The sequence below is a fragment of the Littorina saxatilis genome, linkage group LG3 (assembly GCF_037325665.1).
Source record: "Littorina saxatilis isolate snail1 linkage group LG3, US_GU_Lsax_2.0, whole genome shotgun sequence".
In the NCBI taxonomy this organism is placed as follows: domain Eukaryota; kingdom Metazoa; phylum Mollusca; class Gastropoda; order Littorinimorpha; family Littorinidae; genus Littorina; species Littorina saxatilis.
The window spans coordinates 60,017,942-60,027,941 of record NC_090247.1 but is presented as its reverse complement, the minus strand read 5'-3'; the positions used below and the strand labels follow the sequence as shown (position 1 = coordinate 60,027,941).

General features: G+C 42.1%; 1 protein-coding gene across 1 annotated transcript in view; it reads right to left on the bottom strand.

Moving 5' to 3' along the window:
* The window catches only part of LOC138962824 (myosin heavy chain, clone 203-like), a 19,214-nt gene extending 10,873 nt beyond the window's left edge, over positions 1 to 8,341 (bottom strand). The window contains exon 1 of the mRNA XM_070334782.1: positions 8,202 to 8,341. The gene's annotated coding sequence lies outside the window, so the exon portion shown is untranslated. The remainder of the gene's footprint in view (positions 1 to 8,201) is intronic.
* Positions 8,342 to 10,000: the final 1,659 nt, after the last annotated feature.

The following is a 10,000-nucleotide window of genomic DNA, read 5'->3' as shown; positions in this document are numbered from 1 at the left end:
CATAACATATTTCACTGTAAAGTGTCTCACTCTAATATCTTCTGGGTTCATGGTGTATTTGGCTAAGTGAATTGCAGATAAGGTTTTTTGAAAATGACAGCTATACATATATTTTATTAAAACTGAAACTGGTGGAGTGAAAAACAGACCTGTTTTGAAGAAGTCGTACTAAAATCATTTATGGCCTTAAACTTCACAGTTTGCGTGTTATCTTTTAAAGAAAACCCGTTTTCATCACTAACAATGACCTAATTTACACATACATATCGGTCGGTCATAGTCGCGTTTTTTTAGAGAGGTAGTGTACAAAATGTCGTTTTGTACGTTTAAATTACATGTCCATTATTTTAGTCATATATCAATCAATAAGTAAATGCGCATACTTTTATTAAACGTTACTTTCACTTTAAGATCGCTTCTAACATTTAGTATAATTTCTGACAAATGCACGCTATGTAATAAATTGATAATATTATGGACGCCATGTGGTAAAACCGGAAGTTGAATTATTTTGCGATAGCAAAATCCTTTTACAATGATCACTTTCCTTTTATATTGAGCTGATCTTTAACGTTATGGGTAAAAATCTAACAGATTGAACCAAATTATCCTTTTTCAAGCCTGTGTATGTGTAAACTCTTTTTTGCTTCGACCCGGTTCGGTTTTCGGAGTTGATTCAGAATCATCCATTATTTATCTTATATGACTGTTGTTTTCCTCAGTAAATTAACAATTGTTGATGTAAAATAATTCTAGCTGTGAGAATAAACAATTTTCAAGATGTTTTTGATTGCGGTTTCAACCAGGCGTTCAGTTAGCTATACATATCGATTGAGAAAATGGCATTTCCTGTTTTGTCGTCCGCATGTTATACAGATGTTGTTAAAAATAAAACTGTGTATACGAATTAGGCATTTTACTTGCTGCCTGATGGCAACAATCTTTATCTTTCGTTTAAGGTATAATTTGCTTATATCCGTATGCAGTCAAGCGGTACATGACGTTTTTTTGTAACCTACCCCCTGCGTCATGGGTGCATTTTGCAGAATATGGGTCATGTTACAAAAACGCTTCTCATTCTTAGGTGGTTGGGTTTAGCCATTTGTCGTTTACCGAACTGTGGCTGCAAATAAAACGAACTTTCCAAAAAACATAATATCTAATGTGACCACCAAAAGTAACCCTCCCACTATAGCCAGCCAGGTGACTATTCGTCGAAGATTGCTTTGCCAAAATTTCAATCAATTTGATTGAAAAATGAGGGTGTGACAGTGCCGCCACAACTTTTACAAAAAGCCGGATATGACGTCATCAAAGGTATTTATCGAAAAAAATCAAAACAATCCGGGGATATCATTCCCAGGAACTCTCATGTAAAATTTCATAAAGATCGGTCCAGTAGTTTGGTCTGAATCGCTCTACACTCACACACGCACAGACACACACACACACACACACACACACACACACACACACACACACACACACACACACACACACACACACACACACACACATACACCACGACCCTCGTCTCGATTCCCCCTCTATGTTAAAACATTTAGTCAAAACTTAACTAAATGTAAAAACAAACAGATAAATACCATAACAAGGGACACAACCTACGTATTGCAGCAAGATGATTGTCTCCCCCAGAGACCATTTTCCTCAGTTGTAGGCTACTTGATTTAGCTTGTATGTTATGTTTTTCCATTGTATATTTTAACTGAATTATCAGTCCCGGCAGTCAAGAGGTTATGACAAGGGACACAACCGTTGTGCATTAATATTGCTCTTTGACTAGCTGGAAGCTGGTGGCTTCCCCTGAAGACATCTTGATCTTGAACACACGGCCAGTACCGTGTAACTGGCCTTGACACGGAACGATCCAAAAGAAAAATAAGAAAAGCAAAAGCTGGAGTCCAGTCTGGACGAAACTGCTATCAAGAACGCAGAATTGATTTTTTGAGTCACTTGAGAAAAAGTGACTCTATGTAATCGGTCAGTGTTAGTCTGTCCGGCCGGCCGTCCGTAGACACCACCTTAACGTTGGACTTTTCTCGGAAACTATCAAAGCGATCGGGCTCATATTTTGTTTAGTCGTGACCTCCAATGACCTCTACACTTTAACGATGGTTTCGTTGACCTTTGACCTTTTTCAAGGTCACAGGTCAGCGTCAAAGGAAAAATTAGACATTTTATATCTTTGACAAAGTTCATCGGATGTGATTGAAACTTTGTAGGATTATTCTTTACATCAAAGTATTTACATCTGTAGCCTTTTACGAACGTTATCAGAAAAACAAGGGAGATAACTAGCCTTTTCTGTTCGGCAACACACAACTTAACGTTGGGCTTTTCTCGGAAACTATAAAAGTGACCGGGCTCAAATTTTATGTGAACGTGACTCCCAGTGACCTCTACACTTTGACGTCTGCTTTGGTGACCTTTGACCTTTTTCAAGGTCACAGGTATGTCTTGAAATCTTCAGGTATGCATTGTGTTGTGAATAGCAATTTCTTCCTGTCCATCTGATGCCTCATATAATATTCAGAACTGCGAAAGTGACTCGATCGAGCGTTTGCTCTTCTTGTTCTGAGTTTTTTTTAGCCGTAAGCGCCATGTTTATCGGAGCAGGAAACTCTTCCAGAGTGAGGCCCCTTTGTTGGTTTCACTGCGGCCGCATTGTGAACAGCAGTTATGAGAAATTCGAAATGAGAAATGGCGCTTACGGCTAAAAAAAAAAAAACTAAAAAAAATCAATTCTGCGTTCTTGATAGCAGTTTCGTCCAGACTGGACTCCAGCTTTTGCTTTTCTTGTTTTTCTCTATCGTCCAAGCCCATAAAATCGAACAAGGCGGATTGCGTTTGGATTTCCCTCTTTCAGATGACTGAGATTGCCCCCCCCCCCCCCCCCCTTGGATCGTTCCGTGTCAAGGCCAGTTGTACTGGCCGTGTGTTCAAGATGCCCCTGAAGACAGTTTTTGTGGTTTTGGGCTGGCTGTTTTGGCTTTTTACTTTAGCTTTTTGTTGTGTGTGTGTTGTACGAGTATCCGATTTGTTTTATAGGTGGTTTTTTTTCGTCGGTCAATAAGTTAGGATCGAAATAATAGCATTACGCAACTAGGAAAACTAAAGTTTGTTATACACACTTCTCAGTTGCTGCGAAACTTGAACGACGACGTACATACAAGTTATGTTGAGCAGTTCAAGCGTGGCAAGAGAGTTGTGCCCGGATACGATATGCTGTCTACATAATTATATTTAATAATTAACCACCATATCTTTTGTTGTACAGCACGCTCAATTTCAATGTAAACTTGTGTTAAAATACTGTGAATAAACCTCAATTAGTTCAGGATTTTATTGGCTGATCTGTTTGGGTGTGTGTCTGTGTGTGTGTTTGTGCGCGTGTGTGTATGTGTGTGTGTATGTGTGTGGGTGTATGTGCCAGTCACAATGTGTGACCGAGAGTACGTGCGTGTGTGTGTGTGCCACGGTGAGTGTGTGTTTGTCAGTGTGTATGTGCCAGTATGGTGAGAGTATGTTTGTGTGTGTAACGGTGTGTGTGTGCGCGTGTGTGTGTATGTTTGCGGTTGTAGGCTATGTGCCAGTCACAGTGTGTGACGTATGTGAGTGTGTATGTCAGTGTATGTGAGTGTGTTTGTCAGTGTGCGTATGTGCCAGGATGTGAGAGGGCGTGTGTTTGCGTGCATGTGTGTGTGTCTGTGTGTCGATGGCAAAATTCCCAACGATCGAGATTTCAGTTCACACTACACACTCTGACACAAGCGCCTGTGGTCCCAGCCGGTTAGAGTTCAGCGTCTGCTATAACTGGTGCAGTCAAGGTCTTCAGACCGGAATGCGGTAAAGTACACACGAACTCCAGCCGGCAGGCAGGGTATTTTTGAGAATCAAGGAATGGTCGAGTAACACTCACAAACCAGCACACATGCAACAAAAGGATAGCGCCCCCCATTCCCCCATCACCCATCAAACACGCGCGCACTCGCACTCCAATCACCTCCGCAAAAAGGTCAAGTCTTTAGGCCGAGTGATGAGGGCCCCAAAGGGGGGGGGGTATCATCACGATCACGGGAAGGGAAATTTTAGCTTTCACGATCACAGTTACCTTGATTTTTGTTTTCACGATCACGAACACCAGTGGCAAATCACGGTCACGGTAAAAGTTGCAGGTACAGAAAGCACGTGTCAAAGTAAACACAACCACACAGTAATTCGCTCCTCTGGATCTATTGTTTATTCAACACAAAGTGAGAACTGTTGCACTTTGTTATTATTATTTTTTGAATTCTCTTTCATACACACATAGAAATACGTATCATGATTTGTAATCAGTAACAAGAATGTTGTTTTCATTGTTTTCTCTCTCTCTCTCTCTCTCTCTCTCTCTCTCTCTCTCTCTCTCTCTCTCTCTCTCTCTCTCTCTCTCTCTCTCTCTCTCTCTCTCTCTCTCTCTCTCTCTCCACTCATACACATTCAACTCACACACCCTCACTCACACACATGAATATATACTTGCACAATTTCACATTTCCAGAGCTAAATCTTGTAAACCCATTTTCTCAAAAACTATTGGGTGGATTGAAATTAAAGTACATGTATGTGTGATGGGTTCTTTATTTTCAACTTTGCCATACAATTTGAGGTACACCATCGCCTGGTTTCATGGCCTTGAAACACAAACAGGAATGCTACAGGCCAAAAATGATTTTACCTGAAAGAAGCGCGCAGTGCCAGTGGCAAAGCCACAAGCCTGAGCCTGCGAAGCAGGCGAGCCAACTAGGGGGGTCCGGGGGCATACACCCCTGGAAATTTTTTCAAAAAACGGTTAAAATCGGTGCAATCTGGTGCATTCTGGGCATCATTTTCAGGGCTGTAATAGTGTTGTGATCTTGTTAAAAATCCCATTTTAGCCTCCCCCCACCACCATTCAACACACCTCCAAACTGGTGAAAACAACACTACTGTGCGCTGGCTTCATTGAGACCGGTGCCCGGTCGCGTTGCGCGATATTCACACGGATCGTTTTTGCGGAAATTTTTCAACTTCACCGGAATAAATTTGACTTTACCGGATTTTGAAAACGGCTTTATCGGATTTCCGGCAATTACCGTAAAAGTAGCATGCCTGACAAAATCCCCAACGAACATGACTTTGATCGTCTTTGACATGAGGATCAAGTGACCCAAATCTCTGCCCAAACTGACACGTCTCCCCGCCATTGTTTCTGAATTTAACCCATATTAAAGTTTACAGGCGCTAAAATAAATCCAAGCTTAATGCAAAGAAGCGACAATTAGAATCTATGCCAAGCGTGTCCACGTTGCTGGGATGAAAAACACATTTCTAGTTTCGGTTTTGGCTACACGCAGACTCGATCTCGAGCCAGTCGAGGTCACACTGAGCAAGTGACAGCCGGACGTGGCAATGTCGACAGTCACAATGTCAATGATATCTCACTCAAACTCAAAGTCAAAGATCTTGAACAAATTTCAAGATCTTTGCCTACATTCAGAACAGTCATAGCGCAACATAGATCAACATACTGATATTTCGTCTTCGGAAAGACCGACCCGTAGCCTGACCTTTCCACCAAGGAAGGCATTCTCGCCGCCTGCTTTGGTCTGGCTTGAATCCACAAAATATAACAGAAGTTCGATGACAGTACCGCTGCACGCCATTTTTGATCTTCGAATTCGAATTTGACTGAATACACTCAAAACTTTTGCACGAAGCCCTTCCATTGGATGAAGTTTGGCAGACTTTTGCAATTTGCCTTCTGATTGGATCACTTTTTGTGTGTGATTGGTTCTCTTAAAGGGAAGCAATCACTGTCAAAATCATATTTCTGAATGTGTTGTTGCTTCCCTTCAATCGGGATTGGCTCCTTGACGAATAGAGGATCATAGAGTGATACAGCTGTGAAAAATGTACGTTGAAAATAAAATGCTTTGCAATAATGCCCATCACGATCACGAAAACAAATGACGATCACGATCACGAGACTTGATTTTTTTGTCATCACGGATCACGGGCAAAGTCCCATCACGATCACAGAAATGGAAATTTCGGCAATCACGGTCACAGAAAGGTCAAAAAACGCCAATCACGATCACGATTTTAAACCCTTTGGGGCCCTCAGTGATAAGCGTTTCCCATAAACAGAAGATAACAGGGAGGTCATTATAGGTCAACATTGTACTTGTCTTTGTGGAAGGCAAAGGAAAATGGAACTCATGACGTAAGCGGTAGCCTATGGCGATCACTATGGAGACTCTAAAAACACAATGACAGACAGATAAACGCACACACTAAATAGCAAACGTACACACTATATGTATGAGCAAACTAGCAAACACACACACACACACTGCACACACACGCGCCGCACACACACACACACACACACACACACACACACACACACACACACACACACAAACAAACACACACACACACACACGAGAAGGAGAAGCTGATGATATAAGTAGGGGAAGGGCTCCTAATATGGACCACTTTTTGTTTCATGCTGATAACTAGCTTGTTTTCTTGCGAAGAAGTTTCATTTTGTGTTTGGTAGTCCTTCTCTCTTAGGTTAACCGTTAGGTCTAATTAGAGTAAAATAGCTTTGATAGACATTCAGCAAAAATTAAATACAGAAAAAATCACAAAGGGTCCATATTAGGAGCCTGGGCGCGTAATATGGACTAGTGAAGCGGCCTTCGCGAATCACTGTAAAAAGCACCCTATATAGCTATTCTGATGAACACGTGGGGGAATTCGGGGGCTGTGATTGGATGGTCTCTTCCGATATTTAGACTCGAACAAGTATAATGCGACTCGTCTTCGACTCGTCGGCATTATACTTGTCTCGTCTAAATATCGGGCCCTATTGCTACGCTGAAAACACAATAGCTGGTAATATTTCAAAATAACATGATACAATTTAATGTACAAGTCAGCCTAATTAAAATATGCTCTAGATTTATCTGTTTCGGGTTTATGAGAGCATTATTTGAAGCATACCAGGACACTAAAGAAGCTTATTAAAAACAGAGTGAAAATAAGTGAAATTATCAACTTCCACGAAAAGAAGACTTTTTGTTGCATTTTTTTTTAGATCTCGAGGGCTAGTTACGTTATTTCCAGCAAGCTTCTTAATGAATTAATGAAAATAGCCTTTAGCTTTTATTTTCTTCGATTTGTTGAAGGTGGTCCATACACGCGCGCGCACCACACACTGACGCAAGCACACACACACACACACACACACACACACACACACACACACACACACACACACACACACATACATACATACCAGCAAACACACACACACACACACACACACACACACGTACACACAAAGAGAGAGATAGAGACAGAGACCGAGAGAGACTCAGACAGAGGCAGACAGACAGACAGACAGACAGACGGAGACAGTAAGATTTAAAGGTCCTGAGAGGGGAAAACAATAAAATTGATATGATTCAGTCCCAAATTGATTTTTTAAAACACACACGGTTTTATAGAGCAAGAGAGAAAGAATTTGAATTGAATTGAAATGAACATAATTTTTTGGAGGTTGACAGAATTATGCAAGTTGAAACAAAACTTAGTTTTTTTTTCATTCGGCCCTCGCGAATTGAGGGTTTACTCAATAACTACACTAGAAGAAATAGAAGTAAATTTAACAAAAGTACAAACAATTACATAATTAACATGTCCAGCAATCAACAAGACATTTCAAGATGCATTATGATGCATTAGCAATGATGGAAGGTTATAACAAAGACTTTTTTGCTTATTATAAGATGTTCTCAGTGCATTATGTGGAAACATGTGGTTCAATACAAGAGAGTACTGATATTTCATCAGATGCACAATAGTAGTGCTTACACGTTTTTCAATAGAAAAAGCATGAAATGAGAGAGGGAGCGAGAGAGTTAGAGAGAGAGAGAGAGAGAGAGAGAGAGAGAGAGAGAGAGAGAGAGAGAGAGGGAGAGATGGAGAGAGAAAGATGGAGAGAGAGTTAGAGAGAGAGTTAGAGAGAGATGGAGAGAGAGAGAGATGGAGAGAGAGAGAGAGAGAGAGAGAGAGAGAGAGAGAGAGAGAGAGAGAGAGAGAGAGAGAGAGAGAGAGAGAGAGAGAGGGATACAAAATATTGTCAAGCTTACCTGCAAATACGAAACAGCCGATCAAGCATCAGAGAACACCTCAGGTCAGTTTAGATTGTGAAAACAGAATGTTGTATACCAGAGAAAACGACTTCGCTTTCTCGATTTTTTTTTCTCCCCTGTGCAATGCTCCAAGTAATACGCAGTTTTCCCTAACTCGTTCTTGACTGGGTCTCACCGGCAACCAAGCGAATGCGGGAACGGACGCCGAAGGGTTTTATACGTAAGGCGCCGACCACGCGAGCAGGTGATGCGACAGAAATCGGCTGGCTTGGTAAACCTGGATTTCCCGATTTTTGAGAAATGTTGTTTCTGGGGAACGAGCCAGATTCTCACATGAGTTGTTTGTTTGGCACGATGTGTGTGTGTGTGTGTGTGTGTGTGTGTGTGTGTGTGTGTGTGTGTGTGTGTGTGTGTGTGTGTGTGTATGTGTGTGTTTGTGTTTGTGTATGTGTGCTTGTGTACATGTGCGTGTGTATGTGCTTGTGTGTGTGTGTGTGTGTGAGTGTGTGCCTGTCAGTGTGTGTGTGAGTGTGTGCCTGTGTAACACTAACAAGAAGTGCCAACACCGCAGCCCTAAAATGAAGGAGAAACCCAAAAATGTTAGAAATCAACGTCACACACACACACACACACACACACACACACACACACACACACACACACACACACACACACACACACACACACACCGTCTCACACACACACCGTGTGACACACACACACACCACTGATGACACACACATACACAAACACACGCACACAAACACACTGACACACATGCACACGGTACTCGCACACACAAACACGCACACACACACACACACCGTGCACACGCCGGCATGCACACACACACGTCACACTGAGTGCATGCACACACACACGCACAAACACGGACACACACGCGCCTGTGTGTGTGTGAGAGAGAGAGAAAGAGAGAGAGACAGAAAAGAGAGAGAGAAGGAGAGAAAGAAAGAGAGAGAGAGAGAGACAGAGAAAAGAGAGAGAGAGCGAGATAGAGAGAGAGCGAGAGAGAGAGAGAGAGAGAGAGAGAGAGAGGAGAGAGAGAGAGAGGGAGAGAGAGAGAGAGAGAGAGAGAGAGACTAAGAGAGGGAGAGAGGGAGAGAGAGAGAGATAGAGAGACTGAGAGAGAGAGAGAGAGAGAGAGAGAGAGAGAGAGAGAGAGAGAGAGAGAGAGAGAGAGAGAGAGAGAGAGAGCGGGTGTCAATAACGAGAACATGTCAGCTGTACAAAAAGTCGTTGACCAGCATCATTCATTCCGCTCTTCCTGAGAAATGCAAACATGCTCTTAATTTCTTGTGAAGAATGAAAGTGCTAAAACTCAACCAGGGAACCTTAAAGCACTAACTAAGGCCACCATGTACCACTACCACCACCGACCACCTGTCTCAGTCTCACTCGATACTTCTGTTTGTATGTCTGTCTGTCTGTCTGGCTGGCTGGCTGGCTGGCTGTCTGTCTGACTACTACAGTAGAAAGTCATTTATGAATAAGGTACGATATTTTAATCGACTTTGCCCTTTGGTACAATTTTTACTGTGTAAACATCGCACAACATAGAATTATGACTACTGAGCTTAAAATAGCTTAGACACACTCAATCCACAGGCGCTAAAAAATGAAAAATACAAATGCCGCCGTGCAGTAATAATTTATGATCAATACTCACCCCCCCTCCCCCCCCCCCAACAAAAAAAAAAACCAAAAAAAAAACAACCCAGGCTTGCCGTCTTTGTTATCAAAATTAACAAGAGGCGAAGCCTTCAAGGCTCACGTAA